This window comes from Telmatherina bonti (assembly GCF_933228915.1).
Source record: "Telmatherina bonti genome assembly, chromosome: 21".
Taxonomy (NCBI): domain Eukaryota; kingdom Metazoa; phylum Chordata; class Actinopteri; order Atheriniformes; family Telmatherinidae; genus Telmatherina; species Telmatherina bonti.
The window spans coordinates 5082452-5105929 of NC_136630.1; the positions used below are offsets into that span (position 1 = coordinate 5082452).

The 23478-nt window shown below is 43.5% G+C and overlaps 1 protein-coding gene across 2 annotated transcripts in view; it reads left to right on the forward strand.

Moving 5' to 3' along the window:
- Positions 1–12321: 12321 nt before the first annotated feature.
- The window catches only part of mapta (microtubule-associated protein tau a), a 52115-nt gene continuing 40958 nt past the window's right edge, over positions 12322–23478 (forward strand). Inside the window, exons 1-2 of one of the 2 annotated variants that reach the window (XM_079260893.1) lie at positions 12356–12381; positions 13732–13885. The gene's annotated coding sequence lies outside the window, so the exon portion shown is untranslated. Of the gene's footprint in view, positions 12382–13731; positions 13886–23478 lie in introns of both variants that reach the window. The other variant, XM_079260892.1, reaches the window with a different exon arrangement.

Here is a 23478-nt window from a genome sequence, read left to right on the forward strand (position 1 = left end):
ATACAAACAATTATCCAGAACAAATAGAAAAATAAAGTAAGATTCCAGAAAAATACAACGGGATCATTATATCTATAAAAGCTCCCCTCTGCAAAAAAAAAATTTGCTCAGCAGAACACATCATCCAGAACATCAGTCTGCTTGCTTAAATGCTGGACAAGACAATTTTTAAAAAAAAAAATTTTTTTTAATTTATATATAATTTTACACATATACATATACATATACATATATATTATATATATATATATATATATATATATATATATATATATATATATATATATATATATATATATATATATATATATATATATATATATATATATATATATGTATATGTGTATATATTGACAAGCCCATACTACCTGAATAACATCATTAATCCAGTGATTGTGCCCCTACATGAACAGCACAGGCCGAATTTCATCTTCATGGATGACAATGCTCCTGCTCATCGAGGCCGCATCATCAGGGAACGGCTGTTGGAGACTGGTGTACCTCAAATGGAACGGCCTGCACTCTCTCCAAACCTGTGGGTATATATATGTGTGTGTGTGTGTGTGTGTGTGTGTGTATGTATGTATGTATATATACATACATATACACACACATGCGGGGAGACGCCTGTCAACGGTGGAGTCCCGTCTCTATGCGGAGTTATTCAGAAGTAACAGCGAGGACGGAGTATTCAGCAGATTAAGTGATGTGGAGTGAGATTGCGTGTTATTAATTACAGTAAAGGTACACCTGTTTTGTTCTGTAGGTTATTGTTACGCAAAACTGTTTGTGATGTTACGTAAAGACCAGACACCTTTTCTGTTCATGTTTATTTTTCATGTAGCTGAATAACCGTCATTGTGTTAGCATATCTAAGACCCATTCAGGCGCTTCTCTATTCTTTTAATAATATTATAACTCTCCTTCCAAGATGACGTAATGTCTGTTTTGGTCAAGTAGTTTGCAAAATAAATTACCTGCAAAAACTGCGACTTATACTCCAACTTATATATGTTTTTTTTCTATCTAATTCGGCAGTTTTGGCCTGGAGCGATTGATATGGTTCCTATGGTACGGAAAATAAAGTAAGTGTTTTATATAACACTACTGGTTCCAATTTCAACCATTTCACTGTTGTTACCTCATTATTAAATTCTTCTTCTTTTTAACATCTCAACCATTTATTTTGTTTATTCTTGTCCAAAACAAACAAAGAAGCATTTCTCTCTGGGGTTGTTGTTAATGTGGAAGTTAAAGGGTTAAAATGACATTTTTTGGGGGGGGTGAAATCAGGTCAAAATGTGACATTTGATTGTTGAATTATTATCATGGTTGTCAATAAAGAGAAAAACTCTCAGTTTTAAATGTTAAACAGTAAATTGATTTTAAAATCAAAATGGTAAACAAGAATCTTTTGACAAATGATACGAAACTTTACTTCATAAGTCATCATAATAAGTCATATTGACTCATTCATGCCTATAATTAATGATAATATATAAGTAAAATGTTATATATACACATATACAGGCATATTTATATGTGTATACGTGGGTGTGTGTACATACTTACAACGGTGTTTATTTTCTGCTTGGAAAGGCTCTAAAACTGCTCCGCAGCGGCTTGATTGCAGCTAATTGGCTTCATTTTCTGCACCTGTAAATGCGGTTGGAGCATGCATGTGGTTTGCAGGCCTGGTTCAACTGCTGCTCAGATTTTTACACCCAGATGATTGGTTTTATTTATAAAAGAGGGGAAAAGGTTTTATTCAGGAGGAGTCGCAGCACCAGATGATCTGAGGCACCTTTCAGAGTTTTCCTGGAATCCGGCTGAATTCTGCATGATGAAGGCGAACGCCCAGGAGGAGGATGAGGAGCAGAAGTTTCCTGCAGGGGGCAGCAGACGACAGGAGGTTGTGAAAGGACCAAAACCAGACCAGTTCTCCCAGTGTGATCCAGAGCTGGCTACTGGTGCTGTGTTCATACTGGATGCCAGTAAAGCAACTCAGTTGATGTGTTTGGATTTTTTATTGCCTTCTTTTGAAAATAAAACAGTCTAAGATGGACTAAAATGTTTTAAAAGACATTAACTGTGCAGAAGTCTCGATCCAGCCTCCATTTCTTCAGATTTTACTGCCAAGCAACCAGATTTTACTTCTTTTAAATGGTCTTGAGCCAAAGTTCTCCAGCTTTCTGACGCTCTTTCAAAGATTTTCTTTGGACTTTCATTATTTGTTCTTGTACCTGACCATTTTCAGACACTTCAAACAAAACAACTAAAGGCTCCAAACCCGAGGAATGAACTAGCCTTGTGTCGATACAACAGACGGTTTAGAAGATAAGTTTTGCCACCAGTCAGTTGTTTTCAGCAACGGTGGATGTTGGCTGGAAGCTCAGCAAGTCTCGTCATGATGTGCAGAACCTGCAGGACTAAAGAACGACTAACGGATCTGCATGCATGTCTGAACCAGGACCTGAGAGATGCATGTGGACCTTCAGCTGATCCATTGGCTGAAGCCTCACCAGAAATGGTCTCCATGGAAACGTGGCTGTCAAGGAGCCGTTTTTAAGGAAGGGAACTGGGGAGAAAAGCCTGAGGTACACTACAAGACACAAGGACTGGACCGAACGTCTGGGGAAACAGGGATCTTTCCAGAACGCAGAGCTCAGCTTTAACTGAGGAGGTGTGGGATCATCTGGAGGCAGAAGGAAACAAAAAGACGGAAACGTCCAGAGAAAAGCCTTTTAGAGAGACGTCTGGAGAACCATTCCTGGAGACAACCTGAAGGACTTGTGGAAGGAGGTCCAGACGGTGCTGAAGAATAAAACTGAGATTTGCTTCCAAGCTTGTCAGAATGCTAAAAATTCTGTTTCCAGCTGCATTTTTATTGATACTTGCACATAACTGGCTGTATAAATGTAAACATAAAAAGAAAGGAGGACTGCTTCAGAGCTGTTGCATAAAATAATCTTTCGTCTTTTTATTTTCCAGAAGGCAAACCCACCTTTCTGCAGTTCCTTTGTTTTATTCTGAATCCTGCTCCTCTGGGACCCCTGCCCTGCATGTTTTTAGACGTTTCCATATTTAGACAAACCCGACTGGAATAAGAAGCTCATTAACAGGCTTGCATGAGTAGTTCAGTGAACCCGAACCAGGTGTGTTGGAGTTGGAAACCTCTAAAGACTGCAGGGTCGTGGACCCCCAGGACCAGGACTGAGAAATGCTGCTTTATGCAACAAGAGATCTTGATTTGTTGCTGGATCATGAAGCAGAAGCTGCAGAGGCTGTGATAGCATCCTCTGGTGTTCTCATATAATCCTGCGTTTAAGCACTTTACACACCAGTATCCTGCAGGTTTTAGTTGTTTCCAGGCTCCAACACACCTGACAGAAATGAATGAACAGGTTGACAAGATGCTCTTGGATCCATTTGATTTGACTCAGCTGTGTTGGTGCAGGGAAACAACAAAACTCTGTTGGATACCGGCCTTCAGGACGGGAGTTTGACACCCTTGCTTTACAGTTTCCAGTTTTATTATGTGAAACAATGGACCAGTAAGATTAAAAACCAGTACACAGTGTTCATGTCCCCCCAGTTTAAAGCCCCCTCTTAGATCATTATGGCTGAAAAAGAGACATAAAGGCTGAAATCAGAGCTGGTAGTTGGTGATCTCTTCAGTCTTTTGCAAGGTTGTATGTTGGAAATGATGGTAGGCTCCAATTTATCATCATATCTTAAGAGGAAACAATAACAGGATTATGTCAAAGGAAATATTTGTGACCTGAAGCTGCTTCCGTGCCCAGTTGGATCTTTGCTTTAGACTTCAGGTTTCTTCAGTTTTTTTACCTACTGGTCTCTGATGTCTGTGTGGTTCCTTGTGTTTTTGTCTGATAGATCTGGATGATCCCTGAAAAGTGTCTTATTTATGCCTATGCAGCTGGACACTTTCAAGTGAAGGTGGAAACATTTTGTATTTGGTAGAAATGACTGAATATTGGATTCTTCTGGTCTTGCTCCACCTAGATTTCGATGATGAGGCGCACTTTGGGACATTTTTTCAAATTCAGAATTAATTACAAAAGTTTGGAAGCACATATATATATATATATATATATATATATATATATATATTTAATCGGCACAATCAGCCTGTTTTCACTGTGTTTAACAGGAACATATGAAGACGCTTCTGTTACGTGTTTTACAAACATGAGGCTGGTTATGCAGATTAAACTGTGATTTATTAGAAAATGTAAACTTCTTGTTGTGAGATTATTAACATGCAAACTGTAAAAATGAGGGTTGTGTTGTAAACATGTATTTTAGTGTGAAACATGATTGATTTCTAACTTCGAGCTAGAAAAAAAAATTTAATTACAACATATTTACAAGTAGCCAAGATAACCAGTCAACTGGGATCCAACCAGTGGTGGGGGTAGACTTTTATGCATGGGGAGGGCAGATGGTGTTTGGGTGGTGGGCTTTAACAGGTGGGAAGAAGAGGAATGGTGGTTTCTCTCTCTAATCACGCTGATAACTGGAGTCATATCAGAGACATGAGAAATAAGCGGATCTTTACAGTCCGGTCTACTCCAGAGAAGAATGAGTCTTGCATCACAGACCACGGAGGCTTCATGCTACCGGTGGCAGAGAAGCTGCCAGGCTTGCTGATGAGCTGTGAAGGAACCTTTTGAACTACTTGTGCCACTGAAACACCAACAGATCTCTGTAACTAAAGTTATTTAACAGTAATCCAGAGGATTTATCTCAACTTGTGTGTGATTTGGATAAAGCCCTGTTGCACAACCTTTTCCCTCAGACAGACGGGGGCAGATGGTCAGTCAGTCCTCGCGTGTTTGAGAAATTCCCAGCCGAGAGGCTTGAACACAATCCAATGACTGAAACCGAAAGGTTTTTTCCTCTTCAGGTCACAGAGTTGCTTCTGTCGGTGTCTTAACGTGACTGGATGGATATTTCCACAGCGTTGTTTTCCGCAGCGTCTCCATACAGTTGTGGAAAACATGATTAGACCCTTGTTTTCCAAACAAATGCACCTTTTTAGTTGCAGCAGACGTTAAAAATGAACATGAAATTTTGGAAAACAAAGGTGATCTAATCATTTTTACTGCGACTGGAATGTTGCCTCAAGACAAACATCATGTAGATGGAGGGAAAATCCAGCTAAAGTTTTGTCAGATTAAAGCTGGAACCAGATCTGCCATCTGTGATCGTCTTTGTGAAATCTTTATTCACATAGAAATCAGGATCAGAAGAAAACATTCCCTTTAAGAAAGTATAATTATTTATATAGTCGTTGTCTGCAGAGAGAAATCAGCCTGAATCCTTTTAAAGTCTTAAATGAAACTTGTTGAACATATATTGTACAGACTCATGTAAAGCAAGTGGATCCTCTTTCTTTTAGGTTTTTTTTTAATAAATTGGGATATGATGAGAACATTTTCTGGTTCTTCTCAGATCTGAAACGAGGAAACCACAACCTCCATGTTTTTATAATAGATGAGCCAAAATCAGAAACATTGTGTAGAAACTAACTGCATGCCAAGCTAGTGGAACCATGTTTAGAGCTGTGGTAGATGTAACAACTGCAAGGTTTACAGTTCCTGTTGCTGCAAAACCAGCCCCTATCATCATCCCTCCACCGCCGTGCCGACAGCATGTGCTGCTGCAGATTCCAACCAAACGTCTCCACTTTGTCTGGTCTGAAAGGACTAGTTTGCTCAGATGTAACATTGCAAATCAAAGCTGTGCTAGCATGTCCTTGGAGAGCTCAAACTCCAGCCCTCTGGTTGCCAACCTGGAGGTTTTCATTGTTTCTCTGGTCCAACGCACCTGAATGAAATGAAGAAGCTGACAGTAAACTGTTTGGTCCATTTGAGTTGATTCAGGTGTGTTGGACCTGGGAAACAATGAAAACCTGCCGGGTTGCGGCCTTCGAGGGATGGAGTTTGAGACCCCTGTTGTAGAGAAAAGTCTTTCTCCTGCAGCCTTCCAGACAAGAGTTGAATGTTAAGCTCTCCACCAGTCTGCTAATTAAATCTGAAGTCTCTCTTCAGTCTTTTTTCTCAACATAAGGTGCTGAACTTTAACATTCATCGTGCTAACTGGACAGTCTGACATGTAGTTTCTGAGCTTTGCACGGTCTGACCTTGAGCTGATTTTGTTAGGACATAAAATATAGCAGCAACTCCGAGCATTGAGGGATGCTTCCTGTGATGTTGGGAGTTTCCCTGCTGCAACACACATCAGATTTAATTATCAGACTGCTGCAGAGCTTAACATTCAGCTCTGCACCAGTCTAATTGATCTGAGTCAGGTGTGTTGCAGCAGGGAAACTTTGAACACTTACAGGAACGCCATATGTAAATAATCCCTTCTTTTAAAATTACAGACTAAACTGGTCTGTAATGGGAATTTTCTAAGTGCTCCCAGTTTGATGGGGAGCAGCTTGTGCTACCTGAAGCCTCTCCTCTGTGTTTACAGAGCAGCTCACACTGAAGACGTTGGTTTGATCAGTAGCACAAGGCTGATTATTACACGCTTAATTCCCACAGAAGACGTGAGGCTTGCTTCAGCTTTTCACATGCTGCGTCTACATTTTAGCAAAGCTAAATGAGTGTAATAAGTCATCCTGTTCATCAGAAGCTGCATGTATGAGACCTAGAAAGGACCAGATGATGTTTTATATCTTCAGAACTTTGATTTCTTTTAAGTTTATCACGAGACAACTTCTTGTTTCAACCAGAAAATGAAAATAAACGTCCATATTTTCAATTATAAAAGTATAAATAGACCTATTTGAGGGATTAACGTGGATCTCACATTTATCAGACATCGCCAAAACTTTTTATTAGAAAGATTTTAATTGGTTTAACATTGGAATAAAACAATTTTCTTCCCTGATGACGCCACGTCATTGCATTATATTTATATTCACAGCATGTTCCTTGTTAACAGGAACATTTTACAGAGAAATGTATATGTGGAATCATTTACCAAATCATTTAGCAACAGTAAATGGTGTTGAGTTAAAAAAAAAAAATTACGATAGCATCTGTTTAATAATGGAATGCTAAATTTATGTAATTCTATGTATGTATGTGTGTATATGCATATGCATGTATTTATGCATGTATGGATATGCTTCTGTATGTATGTGTATGTATGTAAGTATATGTACAGTAGGTTTGTGGATGTGAACATGAATACATGTTATCTTAATTATATTTAACAAAGGACTCCAGGAAGCATAGCTGCAGCTAGCTGCAAGCTAATAGGGATCCAAATAAATTAAAAAAAAAACACAACTCTAAACTCCAGTTTCAAGTTGATTCCCTTAGGGGGAAAGAAAGTGTGGAAAAACAGAAGCGTCCTTCAGACCGAGGCGGTTTTCTCCTCCTCGTACCTTCAGACGTCTGACGTCAGGATTTAAAGTGATCCCACGGCAGCACCTGGCTCACAGTAAACTTCCCACCACAGGATAAAGCCAAATAATCTGCAGCCACACAGCTAGTGGCAGCTGCTACGTTGGGCACAAGTCCAACAAAACCGAGACGAAGAGGAGGAGGAGGAGGATGGTACAAAGCCTTTTGTCATGCCATTCCCAAGCAGATCCGAGCACCAATAACTCCACTGCTGTTTTCCAGGCTGAAGGTTTCTCTACTGGGTGTAAAAGTTGGCAGCCGGTGTGTGTGATGCTGCTGGAAGCGGAGCTGACACAACGGTGCAGTGTTTTATGGGCCAAGGCTTGACCACACTCATCTGTTACTCTAGCTTCTGTCTCTTTTTATACTCATTTCAGCTTTTAGGTGAACTTTTTGGAGGTTCAGGGGTTTTCCCAGTATGATTTTTCATAAGTATTGACTATCTACTGGTAAACAATGAGGCCGCCTTCTACCTTTCAGTTTATCAGGAAACATGGTATTTGCTGAAACTCTGAACTTGTTCCCAGTAAAACGGCCCAAACTTCTAATCTAGGTGGAATCATAAGAAACATTTCTGGTAAATTAAAATTATTTTACAGCTTGAACTGGTCTGCATGTGTTTATGCAGAATGTCAGACGTGTAAAAAAACAGGAAATTGGCATAAACTACATGACCAGAGGAATTACTCCTCTGGTTTCAGACTTCCTAGTAGATGATGAGCTTCGTACATAATATTTAAACCAGTATCACCTTTGTAATGGAAGCAGTCTATTCCAGTTTACCACTGGTGGAGGTGGTCCAAGTCACGACTCTGCATGTGGCGACATCACTAAATGTCTCGCTGATGTCAGAGCAAACTGGACAGACTGGTTGGAGATGATAGAAAAGAAACAGAAAATCCAGTAAGAACTGGTTCCAAGTCAGATCCTGCTGTCAGGATCAACGCTTCAAGCTGCTGCTGCTAAAATGCTGCTGTACTCCAACGGCGTCCAGAGTCACCAGATCACAGTCCAGCACAGCAACTTTTGGATGAGGTGGAACGGGAGATTCTCATGGTGATGAGGTGGAACGGGAGATTCTCATGGTGATGAGGTGGAACGGGAGATTCTCATCATGATGAGGTGGAACGGGAGATTCCCATGATGATGAGGTGGAACGGGAGATTCTCATGGTGATGAGGTGGAACGGGAGGTTCTCATGATGATGAGGTGGAACGGGAGATTCTCATGGTGATGAGGTGGAACGGGAGATTCTCATGGTGATGAGGTGGAATGGGAGATTTTCATCATGATGAGGTGGAACGGGAGATTCTCATGGTGATGAGGTGGAACGGGAGGTTCTCATGATGATGAGGTGGAACGGGAGATTCTCATCGTAATGAGGTGGAACGGGAGATTCTCATCGTAATGAGGTGGAATGGGAGATTCTCATGATGATGAGGTGGAACGGGAGATTCTCATGGTGATGAGGTTGAACGGGAGATTCTCATGGTGATGAGGTGGAACGGGAGATTCTCATGGTGATGAGGTGGAACGGGAGATTCTCATCATGATGAGGTGGAACGGGAGATTTTCATCATGATGAGGTGGAACGGGAGATTTTCATCATGATGAGGTGGAACGGGAGATTCTCATGATGATGAGGTGGAACGGGAGATTCTCATGATGATGAGGTGGAACGGGAGATTCTCATGATGATGAGGTGGAACGGGAGGTTCTCATGATGATGAGGTGGAACGGGAGATTCTCATGGTGATGAGGTGGAACGGGAGATTCTCATGGTGATGAGGTGGAATGGGAGATTCTCATCGTAATGAGGTGGAACGGGAGATTCTCATGATGATGAGGTGGAATGGGAGATTCTCATGATGATGAGGTGGAACGGGAGATTCTCATGATGATGAGGTGGAACGGGAGATTCTCATCATGATGAGGTGGAATGGGAGATTCTCATCATGATGAGGTGGAACGGGAGATTCTCATGGTGATGAGGTGGAACGGGAGATTCTCATCATGATGAGGTGGAATGGGAGATTCTCATTGTGATCAGGTGGAACGGGAGATTCTCATGGTGATGAGGTGGAACGGGAGATTCTCATGATGATGAGGTGGAACGGGAGATTCTCATGGTGATGAGGTGGAACGGGAGATTCTCATCATGATGAGGTGGAATGGGAGATTCTCATCATGATGAGGTGGAACAGGAGATTCTCATGGTGATGAGGTGGAACGGGAGATTCTCATGGTGATGAGGTGGAACGGGAGATTCTCATGATGATGAGGTGGAACGGGAGATTCTCATGGTGATGAGGTGGAACGGGAGATTCTCATCATGATGAGGTGGAACGGGAGATTCTCATCATGATGAGGTGGAATGGGAGATTCTCATCATGATGAGGTGGAATGGGAGATTCTCATCATGATGAGGTGGAACGGGAGATTCTCATCATGATGAGATGGAACGGGAGATTCTCATGGTGATGAGGTGGAACGGGAGATTCTCATGGTGATGAGGTGGAACGGGAGATTCTCATCATGATGAGATGGAACGGGAGATTCTCATGGTGATGAGGTGGAACGGGAGATTCTCATGGTGATGAGGTGGAACGGGAGATTCTCATGGTGATGAGGTGGAACGGGAGATTCACATGGTGAGGAGGTGGAACAGGAGATTCTCATGGTGATGAGGTGGAACGGGAGATTCTCATGGTGATGAGGTGGAACGGGAGATTCTCATCATGATGAGGTGGAACGGGAGATTCTCATCATGATGAGGTGGAACAGGAGATTCTCATGGTGATGAGGTGGAACAGGAGATTCTCATCATGATGAGATGGAAAGGGAGATTCTCATGGTGATAAGGTGGAACGGGAGATTCTCATCATGATGAGGTGGAACGGGAGATTCTCATCATGATGAGGTGGAACGGGAGATTCTCATCGTAATGAGGTGGAACGGGAGATTCTCATCGTAATGAGGTGGAATGGGAGATTCTCATGATGATGAGGTGGAACGGGAGATTCTCATGATGATGAGGTGGAACGGGAGATTCTCATGGTGATGAGGTGGAACGGGAGATTCTCATCATGATGAGGTGGAATGGGAGATTCTCATCATGATGAGGTGGAACGGGAGATTCTCATGGTGATGAGGTGGAACGGGAGATTCTCATGATGATGAGGTGGAACGGGAGATTCTCATGGTGATGAGGTGGAACGGGAGATTCTCATGGTGATGAGGTGGAACGGGAGATTCTCATCATGATGAGGTGGAATGGGAGATTCTCATCATGATGAGGTGGAACGGGAGATTCTCATCATGATGAGATGGAACGGGAGATTCTAATGGTGATAAGGTGGAACGGGAGATTCTCATGGTGATGAGGTGGAACAGGAGATTCTCATGATGATGAGGTGGAACGGGAGATTCTCATGGTGATGAGGTGGAACGGGAGATTCTCATGGTGATGAGGTGGAACGGGAGATTCTCATGGTGATGAGGTGGAACGGGAGATTCTCATCATGATGAGATGGAACGGGAGATTCTCATGGTGATGAGGTGGAACGGGAGATTCTCATCATGATGAGGTGGAACGGGAGATTCTCATCATGATGAGGTGGAACGGGAGATTCTCATCGTAATGAGGTGGAACGGGAGATTCTCATCGTAATGAGGTGGAATGGGAGATTCTCATGATGATGAGGTGGAACGGGAGATTCTCATGATGATGAGGTGGAACGGGAGATTCTCATGGTGATGAGGTGGAACGGGAGATTCTCATCATGATGAGGTGGAATGGGAGATTCTCATCATGATGAGGTGGAACGGGAGATTCTCATGGTGATGAGGTGGAACGGGAGATTCTCATGATGATGAGGTGGAACGGGAGATTCTCATGGTGATGAGGTGGAACGGGAGATTCTCATGGTGATGAGGTGGAACGGGAGATTCTCATCATGATGAGGTGGAATGGGAGATTCTCATCATGATGAGGTGGAACGGGAGATTCTCATCATGATGAGATGGAACGGGAGATTCTAATGGTGATAAGGTGGAACGGGAGATTCTCATGGTGATGAGGTGGAACGGGAGATTCTCATGGTGATGAGGTGGAACGGGAGATTCTCATGGTGATGAGGTGGAACGGGAGATTCTCATGGTGATGAGTTGGAACGGGAGATTCTCATCATGATGTGGTGGAACGGAAGATTCTCATGATGTGCAGCAACTGTGCCATGCTCATTATGAAGTTACATTCTATACATTCAGTGGCTAAAATAGTTCTGTCAGAGTTTGGCTGCTACTCTGCTTCCATTAAAATCTTGGACCAAGTTCACTGAGAACTGGTGACTTTATTTATGTTCTTTTAATACAAGCAATCAGTTGATTCTATGACATCATTCTGTATTTAGGCTGCTTTTTTTTTTTTTTTTTTTTTTTTTTTATCACACCAGAGAGTTTTGAAGGAAAAATGATGTCCCCCTAATGTGAGCCGGACAGGATAGTGACCGAGGTGTGGCAGTTTCACCAAACATTTCCTTTTCCTCACTTACAAATATTTTATAATACACGAATGAAGGATAATAATAATAATAATAATAATAACAATAATAATAATAATAATGATGATAACAATAATAATAATAATAATAATAATAATAATAATAATAATAATGCAAACTGTGAGATTAACAACGCATAAAGTGATTTCATGTTTTGCTGTGCTGTAGAGTTTCTGTGCCGGGTCATGTATGTGCAGCTCTTTGTTGACATGTCAGCAGATGGCTGCTGCGAGCACACAGGTTGCATTTCAGCACAGCCGCCGCTCCTGCGCGCGCAGCAGCGCCCCCCTCCGGCCTGCCGCCGCACTGCGACCAGAAGCCGTGTGCGCCCGGTGAGCGACTGCCGCTGAAGAGACAACACCGCTGTCTGCACTCAGGTGAGAAAAACCCACACATTTCTTTCATTTGAACCATTTAAGCTCAGTTTTATCCCCCTGAAACACGCGGAAAGCAGAGCGCACGCGATCCGGACGCCGTGTCGTCTTTCTCCATCGGCATTCGTCTTGTCACTTCATTTTTTAAATTTTTTTTTTTTGCATGAAGTGGGAGAGGTTGGGCCTGTCAGCGTTTCATGCTAGAAAACACCCTGTAAATGAATTAAATACGTTTCTGTTTGACAATGCGTCCCACAGCAGCTCGTTTCTGCATGTTTTCCGCCTCGGCATTGTGCTTCATCCTCTTCATCTTCATCGATCCTCATCTCCAATCAGCGCAGAAACGTGTTTTTGTTGCAGCCATCATCCTGCTGCTTGGAGGAGCAGTCACCTCCCTACAAACACGGGCGTATTGCATGTTTTCCTCCTCATTCCCAGCACAAACGGGAGGAAAAACGTCTCCATCATCCTGGGAGCAGATCCCGCTTCCCTTCCCGGGTCTCGTCCTTCTGCTGCCTGACAAGACTAATCCGGGACAATATTTATAATCTCTTCATGAAGAGATCCCAGGAGAACAGCCCTGTGATGCTGCTTGTGGTGTTTATCTGAGTTTAGCAGCCACGAACCACCGTTTTCTTTGTGTGTTGCGTGATTTGCGCGCAGTGGGAGTGGAAGTGTGGCTGGAAGGACTCATCAGCCCCCCACGCTGCTGTCCCCCCTCCCGTTATTCTGGGTCTTTCGCCTCTTTCTTGCATGAGGGCCTACATGGTCTCAGCGTGGCTGTGCGCGCCACGCAGAAGCGCAGATTTACAGTGAAACATTAAACGTCGCATCTGCAGGCGACACGGAAAGTGATCCACGCCACGCGGGTTTCCATTCATCCTGCTTTCCCTTCATGTTTTTCTTGTTCAGACTAAATATATTTGTGTGGGAATCGGGGTGGCGTGTGTGTGTGTGTGTGTGTGTGCGCGCAGGTGCCAAGCCCATTTTTCTTTTGGTCAACACGCGACTGTCCGCGTCTCCGCCGCGCCGCGCCGCGCCGCGCCGCGCCGCGCCGCGCCGCCCCGCGCGCGCAGGGAGCCAGACTGCTTATCTGTCACATATGGGCTTCTCGGTAATCCTCCCGGGGTCAGTGGACACGATCTGATCCACACTAGGTGCACACAGAGCCTTTTAAATATGAACCTTTTGAGCACGGCGCACGAGCGGTTTCATGTGCTCGCGCGCTCATGTGAGAGATAGCACCTGCTGTTTGAATAAACTGAGATGATTTATTGGTCTGAGGATCTCTTGACTGCATCTTCCTCATTCCCCTCCTCGCGAGCTCTTTCCTCATGTATTGATTTTCTGCAGCAATTAAAAGGGATGCGCGCGCGTGCGCGCGTGTTGCAGGCTGGAACCGCAGCTGGGAGCCCTTCCAGCCGAGCAGGTGATCCGCTGACGGGAATGACAGACATCTCCCTGGCATCTTGTTGATGTTCCAGTAGACTCAGGCAGAGTTCTGCAGGTTCGTGCACGGCTTGTTGCTGGAGAGACGGACTGCTATGCACCTCCCTCCCTCCCAAAGATCTGCTCCTGGAAAAGTCTGGTTGGACTTCAGTCCTCCTCTCAGGACAGATGTGATTTACAGAAGCAGACAGGAGACTTAAAATGAGAACCCACCAGGATCACTGGTCTCCACTCCGCCTGGACAGTCTGGACACCAGACGTAAAGCTTTTACAGTTTGTTGCTGATGACTTCTGAACTACTGTTATTGATTTGACCAAATGTGGTTGTTCAGCCTTGAAAAGAGAGGAAATAGTGAGATTTAGTGAGAATATTCACGTCTCTGAGCAACAGCCTGAAGTAAAAGTGAACCGTAACTCTCTCGCATGATAAACTGTGCTGTCATGTAACCTGACATGTTGTGTCTGTAACAACGTCACAATAATAACGAGACGGACTCCATTATCCGGTAGAACAATCTCTATTGAGAAAAACAAGCATGACTTTGTTATGGTATCAATGCGCACATGCTGTGGAACATAGAAACCACGTTACTGCGCCAAAGAAAATAGATCCGTATACATCATGACTGACTGGAATCTGGGATTTTTATCTCTGTAAACAAAAGCGTCTGAGGTTTCTGAGCTTAATGGCTGTAAATAAACACATTTAGAGATGCTCCTGCATGTTTCCCCACCTGTTCTGTCAAAACATCTCCTCATCTGGAACCGCTTTACTGCTGCTTTTGTATGTTTTCCTCCCATCATCTCAGAAAGCATCATGAAAACTCTGTAGACCAGGAGCCCAGTTAGGGTGAATTTTCCTTTTCTTCCCAACAGTGGAACACCTGCTGGTTAAACCAAACTATTACCAGCAGAATGTCTGAACTGTTTGGCTCAGGAAATAGGTGGATATTAATCATAAACCTTGTCTGAAGCTAGCTATGACTCGGTGAGGCGTGCATACTTTTAGGAAAACATGCAACGATATGAACTGCAATAAAATAATGAAGCTTGTTTTTAAATGCAGGGTCATTCAGGAAGACTACGTTGTAATTTTAGGTTGCAGGTTAGCTAAAGAACACAAACAATGCTTCAGGTGTAACCTGGGTGGGGCTGCTTCATACCAGATTTTTATCTACTACCACAAACACCTGGTGAAATGGTTCATGCAGTGGGAAGCGGTTTGAGGTGGAAGTGTTTTGGCTGCTGCACCACATGCAGCAGAGCTGTGTGTGATTGGAGATGCTGAGGTGTGAGAAAGTTCGGAAAGCAAAGCTGTAGCTGATGTTAAACATGCTGTTCAGGAAGAAGGAGCCGTATCCGGAACACGTTACAATACTGGACACAAAATTAGCATCGCTACTAGAGAACGCCCTGACAGGGTTTGAATCAGGAACTAATGGTTAGTTAACCAGTACTTACTGGTGACCACGAAGACGTCATTCCCTGATAAACCAACAAAGCAGAATTTGTGTCCAGTATTGTAAAGTGTTGCTGCCGTGTCTGTTGTCTGGAGCTAAAGTTGTCGCCAGAAGCAGCAACTCCAGTAAAGAGCTGCAAACCTGCTTTGAAGAACCAAAAACCACAGACTTTATATAAAAGATGGGCGGAGCCTCCGTGACGTCACCCGTAGGTTTCTGAAGAGCTGAATTGAAGCTCGGTGGGCGGTTCCTACCATCACCATCTTGGCAGGGGCATGCGTGTCGTCTCGCCCGGAAAATACAAATATGGGCAAAGAGGTGGAGCTGAGAGGGGGGCTGTGAGCGTCATGGTGGATGATTGACATCGAGCGAACTCTGAGCTTTCTGTAGCTAAGAGCTAACTGAGCTAACCCGGAGATAACAGGAGCTAACCAGCTAACGGAGGTAAGCGGGCTAAAGCTAAGTCACGTTGTTAACCGGCTAAAAACCGCGGTTGTTCTACGTTCCTCTTACTTGAAGCGGGAGATCGGGTACCTGTCAATCAAAAGGACACGCCCCTAAATATGCCAAACTTTGAGATTAAATTACTTTAAAACGGGCGAGTTAGAAACAAATTCCTTCCCCCCACAGTTGTCATGAAGGTAAACCTGAACTATTAAACCTAAAATGGATTTTAGTACCAGGTTGTAAACATGTTTATTTCTGCTGTAAACATGTTTATTTCTGCCGTGAAGTTGGTCTTTTTAACATGGGAGTCTATGGGGATTTGCTCTGTTTTGCAGCCCCTAGTGGATGAAGGAGGAACTGCAGTTTTATGCACTTCTGCACAGGCTTCAGTTTTAACCACCGGAGGTTGTCACTTGCCAAAAACGTATGAAACGAACATCTCCCTCCACGTCCATGAATAGACGTGGTTCTGATCGGTTCTGTGGAAAAACACCAGTTCATTGCTGCGACAGAGATGCTGTGGACCTTAAAATGTTTGTTCTTTTTGTTTCGTTTCGTTTGGTTTCATATATTGTATAGTTCTCGTGCACATGGAAATGTCTTTTCATGGCCAGTTTACTGCAGTATTTCATCTCAGTGGTCAACACCCAGTCATGCATTAAGGGGGAAAACCAGTGAAATACTGTGAAACCAGTATCATTTTGGAAAGTTTACATAATTTTGGAAATACATTAGAGCTGCTCGATTATGACAAAAATTATAATCACGATTATTTTGACTGAAATTGAGATCTCGATTATTTAACACAATTATCCAGTATTTATAAACACCGCTGCGCATCATGGTGTTCTAGACTCCGTGTCGTGCATTATAACCGTCTAATGGACGGATCCGAGTTGTTAAATCCGCTTTTACCGCTTATATAGGAACTATTTTACGTTGGCCTGGATGTACATTTTATGCCAAACAACCGCTGTCAGGCTGCAGCGCGTTTCTCTCATCCACCTGTTAAAAGACGGCTGATCTGAACCAGCTGGTTAACGCGTTGCTATGGTAACGCCCCGTAACGGAGGGATACTACAGTGTTTAACTGGCCGAACTATGTATAGGAAAATAATGCAGCCAGTTGTCACTGACAATGGTATAAACTATGTTTAGGTGAACTTCCACAACCTACTGCAGTTATTCTACATGGACCTGCAGCCGGAGCCGACTGAGACTGGCCGCCTGGGAGTGCTTTAGGACGGGAGAGGCTCCCGCTGCTCCTTCCTTACAGTAACTGCAGAACAATATGTGCCTTCAAGTCAGTCGCCAAAACACCAGAAAAGTCTCTAATAACTCCAGTAAAAGCTGCTAGATTTGTCGCTTTTAACAAAAAAAGTCTCCAGATTTAGCGAGAAAGTCTCCAAGTTGGCAACAGTGTCTGAATGAAAGCAAAGCGGCTGTGGGAGGAGTTTACAGCACAGCGCTGCAACGCCAGAGACGCTCGATTAGCAGCCGAAGACAGCAGGAGAGGAAACTGCAGAGAGAAAAATAATCACACCCTTTTATTTTTATCATCGTTGAAAACCCAGATCGTACTGATATTAAAATCTGATTAATCGCCCGGCCCTAACGTACATCCCAGTGTAGCATCCCATTAACTGCATTGCAAAGGTATTTTGTGACGTAACTATCATGTTTGTTGATGTTGTGATAAGATCGGATTTCAGTTTATTGCCTGACTTGCAATTTTTGTTTGTTTTTTAACATGAATTTGTTATTTATTTAGCACGGGAGGGGAATTGATTTGATTTTCCGACACTTGTGTGACTCGGCTATGACACTGCTTCACTGCTTACAAACGGGTACAATGTTGAGTCAGTAATGAAGTGAAGCAGACACGTTTACAGCTTGTTGCATGGTTATTCTGATGGAAACATGGAGCATGCGCTGAAGGCAGTAACATGCGAGCCTCCCACCATGTTGTCTGGCTGTTTTAGTCTGACGTTGCAAAGTTTGATCTTAGTTGGACCAACATGTTTACATGCTACTCTAAACATCTGGGTCTGTATGAATGAACCAGATGTTACCCGATAAATTCATGTTTTTCACACTTCCTGATGACATCACTGTGACATCATCATCACTGTTTGGATGTACCTTAGTTTCCATGTCATGTGTTTTTATGTGTTCCTTCACCACATTTTGGAGGTGAATGCTCCACTTTCCCAACTTTTTCTGAAAGAAAAGTTAAAATATTAACGCAGAAAATGGTTTAAATCCTTTTGAGGAGAGGTTTGCTGCTGAGCCGCCATCTTTAGAGAGATGCTTTAATTAATCATAAAGGAAATGTTTGTAATTTCACTCATTTCCAGAACGTTAAAAACCTCTCGTACAGAAACGTCAGTCAAACCTCAGAAAATAGTTTAAAAAAGCTTTTTTATTCCTGGTAGTTCAGCTCCACTCGGATCCAAGACGTGATAAACAAATGTTTTCTCTTATCGTTAGTCTTGTTTATGTGGATTCCTCCTCCTCCTCCTCCAACGTCTCAGGAGGAGGTGCAAACACATCATACAACCACCATCCACTGTGTTACGTAACTCAGATTTCTATTCAGGATTCTTAAAGAGGCATTTCTCTCCTCTGCTGGTTAATCAGCATCGTTTGTCACCATTTCACTTCTGCTTCTTGTTTTTTTTTATTTATTTACATCCACAAATGAGTAAAATAATCCATCACAATGAAAAGTGACAGATTTGTGCATCACAGCTTTAGGCCACAAAGACTAGAAACTACATCATACCTGAGCTGTAACCCCCCCCCCCCCCCCCGTTGCATCATGTTTACTCTTCTGTTTTAGGTTTTTTTAAACTCTTATCAGCATGAAGAGATTTAAAGGACTGCAGTGCAACACAGACCAAAGCAGATCCTCATTTGTTGAATTTTACTGTCATTTTGCTTCAACAATCCCTGGAAGTGAGGAAACGGATGAAATTACATCTAAACGGCTAAAAACTTGACTGACGTCATGTAACGGCAGCTTTTCAGGCCTTCGTATGAAACAATCATCCCCTCAGTTTGTCTTCCGACGTCGTTGAGTCGCCGACTTCAGCGGCAGAGCCTCGTGCGTTGAGCTTTATGAAACGAATCCACAGTGAAGTCCTCCATTTAGCAAAAGACTGACGGGTTCGTTTCGGCTTCGGTCAGAAGGTGACCGCAGTCAGCCTCCCGTCGGACGGCTCTGCTGCAGAGCTTAGGCTGGCAAAAGCAGCAACATCACTGAGATGACTTCTCTAGAGCGAAGCATGTTCCTCAGATTTACTGCGTCTGACTTCACGTCTGAAACACTTCTCTCTCTAAATCAATACCTGGACATTCAGCTCCTCAGATGTGCTGACTTGCTGCTTTTTTGTCACTAATTTATTTCCTCTGTGACTCCACTTTTTCTTTCAGCTCCAATATATTTATTAGTTTTATTTGATGCTGCTTCCAAAAAGGCCTCTTTCTGTTTGGAAGTCACCGAAGCAAGTCTCCAGGAGGAAACGAGGCCGACAGAGCTGCAGCGTCTGTCTGCAGACGCCACTTCGGTGTTTTCCAAATGCACCATCGTGTTGAAGAAAAAACAGAGCAGCAGGTTTTAAACTGCATTCTTCTTCTCTGGTAATTGGCACCGTGCTGATGGGGAACTTTGGCTCATTGCACCCGGAGACCTGGGTGTGTTTGTGTACCCTGAACACTCAGCAGCTTCTGTGTGTGTGTGTGTGTGTGTGTGTGTGTTTAGTTAATGCTCTGCGCCTTAAAAACATAAAAATTCCTGATGATTTGACTTCCAAACTCAAAGACTGCAGCCTGAAGAATGCTGGCTGTAACTCCTCTGCAAGCTGGAACTGAAAGTTTAATGTCGATTACGCAACAATTATTTTAATTTCGAGTAGGTGCGGAGACGTCTCAGGGAAAGAGGTTTGTGTGGAAGAGGGGGGAGGGTGGCATCGAACGATAAGCGAGCGTGTGCAGGCAGGTCTGGCAGGATGGTCCTCCTTTCAGATGGAGGTCAAAATGGACACGGAGCCCCACCTTCAGCCCCTCCAGCGCAGAGCCGGGCCCACATCAGGAAGGTAGAGTCAGTGTGTGGATGCTGGAGGCTGCAGAGAGGCGAATGTGGAGGAAAGTAGGTCAGAGATGCAGAAGCAATCAAGCATGAGAGCAGAGCAGCATCCTCGTCTCTCAGCTGAGCTGCGAGCAGCGCTGGTGAGCGGCCAGGCTCGTGCACAGGCTCGTGCACGGCAGCAGACAAGCTCCTTTGTTTTCAGGGTTGAGGCTTTAAAGGCTCTGAGACGGTTACACAATGAAGTCGAATTACATTAAATCTAACGTCGGGTTGCTGGTAAAATGCTAAAATTAGCTGCTTTTCTTTTTTAATGTTTATTTTTAATTGAGCTTCACAAAATAAACAAACTGAAGAGTTTGTTTATTTTGATGTTTCAGATGTAAATTCATGATACTTATAATGTAGATTTCTCTAAACTGTAATGATGAAACTATAAATTCTCACACTCTGAAAGGTTTATTTAACAGTTTATGTGATCGAGTGATAAATACTTTATTAATCCCTTGAGAAAATGTTGTCAACCTTCTGTATGGAAAAGATGATTATATTTTATTTTTTATATTTAAAATGCAAAAATAATTTGAAGTATTTCCAATTTTGTTTTGTTAAATAATAATTTACCAACTTCAGGAGTTTATTATAACAGATGATTAAACTGTTTATTTATATAAAAAAATTCACAAAATATTTTTAAAAAACTTTCATCTGAGAGGAATAATACACAGCAAATTAGGATTAAAATGTTGTTTTTACGTTGGTGGACGTACTTCTAGCAATTCAGTTCACTTCAGCTTAATCTATACCAATACATTTAACAACAGTCTTCTCATTTCAGTACAATTCATCCTAATCCTGCTAAAACAAAACCACATTAGTCAAATCTGCAAAATAATACAGGAAAAAACATTAAAATAATAATAATAAAAAATAATAAATAATAACAATAATAATAATAATAGATAAATTAGATAAATAATAATAATACAGAAAATACCATTATTTTGCAAAGAAAAAGCAGAATCTAGAAGGTGACTGAAACTACATTTCCCATGATGCATCTGTCAGCTGCTCTGTAGATCCCTGCATCTTTAATTCCAGGCAGTGATGCAAACCTGAGGATCACCCTGATGACATCACTATGACATCATCGGGGTGTTTTTATAAGACTTGTCTCATTTCTGAACCTTTTAATCCCCCCTCCCCCTTTTTATGCCTCACATTTTGAATTTCAGCCACGCAGCCCATCCACACACACACACACGCACGCACGCGCACACACACACACACACACACACACACCCTGGCTGTGTGCTCAGAGCTCCTGGAGCTGTGTCAACACCCCTGTTGACCGAGCTCCTTGCAGAGCCGACGTCTGTGCCAAGATGGCATTTTCACACGGCCCTGAGAGGAACGGGCCGCATCAGCAGACCTTTCAGCCTTTTCCTCCTCATGGAGCCACGACAAAGCCTGCTGTCATGTTCCCTTTCTGCAGCAGGTGAAATGTGTGTGTGTGTGTGTGTGTGTGCCTTGTCCCAGTACAAATCATCAAGAGGGTCTGCTTCCAGTCCCCTCTGGCCCCACGGCAGTATGAGTGAAAACTGCAGATACTCTAGCTTTAATTACTGCAGTTGTCTCCACTCCAGTGCTGCTGCACCGAGAGGAGAAGGTAACCCAGATCTCTTTGGAGTAGATGGTGGTACATGGCAAAGTTGTGGCTACAGTGGGTAGATAATCTATCAGGTGCTTCCAGAAGGGACTTTTTAATTTGGCCAGAAGAGATCTGGTCACCTTTGTGCTGTAGTTTCAGCACAGGTAGATAAGCTCGCCTTGTGTACACATGTGTGTACATACGACTATCAGCTGCAGGTTGGAGCTCCATCAGCCTGCAGTTTGTTTGCTCTGCAGCCGTCCGAGCACCCGGATGCAGAGTGAACAGCCTCTCACAGAGATTGTCTTCGTTGGCAAGTGTTCAGCTTTCTGCTTGTTGTTTGGATTCTGTCATGTGTAAGTCTACAATGGGAGTTTTGTCCATGAGCTTTCTGAGAGTACACTATTCATCAGAATTTCTATGGGACACACACTCAACCATTATAACCTATTAGGATCTCCTCTTTTTAAACAGGGATTTACACTTTTGTTAAAGAATAGAGCTGCTTCTTTCTATAACTGTCAACAACTGACAGTAGAAGACGGACTCCAACTCTTTGTAAAAGTAATTAAAATACTGTAGAAATGCTAAGTTTGAGTAAAACTGAGCCTCAGAATAATCTCACAACTTTCCACTTCAGCAGCATCTTCTTTGCTAATTGCTACTATCGAGTTGGACCTTCCGTTTGCTTTAGAACTGACTTAATTCCCGGTGTCATAGAACCAACAAGGTGTTGGAAAGAATCCTGAGATTTGGCTCCATGTTGACATGAAACATCACAGAGCTGCTGCACAACACCATGAGAATCTCCTGTTCCACCTCATCACCATGAGAATCTCCCGTTCCACCTCATCACCATGAGAACCTCCCGTTCCACCTCATCACCATGAGAACCTCCCGTTCCACCTCATCACCATGAGAATCTCCCGTTCCACCTCATCACCATGAGAATCTCCCGTTCCACCTCATCACCATGAGAATCTCCCGTTCCACCGCATCACCATGAGAATCTCCCGTTCCACCTCATCACCATGAGAACCTCCCGTTCCACCGCATCACCATGAGAATCTCCCGTTCCACCTCATCACCATGAGAATCTCCCGTTCCACCTCATCACCATGACAAACTCCCGTTCCACCTCATCACCATGAGAATCTCCCGTTCCATCTCATCACCATGACAACCTCCCGTTCCACCGCATCACCATGAGAATCTCCCGTTCCACCTCATCACCATGAGAATCTCCCGTTCCACCTCATCATGATGAGAATCTCTCGTTCCACCTCATCATGATGAGAATCTCTCGTTCCACCTCATCACCATGAGAACCTCACGTTCCACCTCATCATGATGAGAATCTCCCGTTCCACCTCATCACCATGAGAATCTCCCGTTCCACCTCATCACCATGAGAATCTCCCGTTCCACCTCATCACCATGAGAATCTCTCGTTCCACCTCATCATGATGAGAATCTCTCGTTCCACCTCATCACCATGAGAACCTCACGTTCCACCTCATCGTGATGAGAATCTCCCGTTCCACCTCATCACCATGAGAATCTCCCGTTCCACCTCATCACCATGAGAATCTCCCGTTCCACCTCATCACCATGAGAATCTCCCGTTCCACCTCATCACCATGAGAATCTCTCGTTCCACCTCATCATGATGAGAATCTCCCGTTCCACCTCATCACCATGAGAATCTCCCGTTCCACCTCATCACCATGAGAATCTCCCGTTCCACCTCATCACCATGAGAACCTCCCGTTCCACCTCATCACCATGAGAATCTCCCGTTCCATCTCATCACCATGACAACCTCCCGTTCCACCGCATCACCATGAGAATCTCCCGTTCCACCTCATCACCATGAGAATCTCCCGTTCCACCTCATCATGATGAGAACCTCACGTTCCACCTCATCGTGATGAGAACCTCCCGTTCCACCTCATCACCATGAGAATCTCCCGTTCCACCTCATCACCATGAGAATCTCCCGTTCC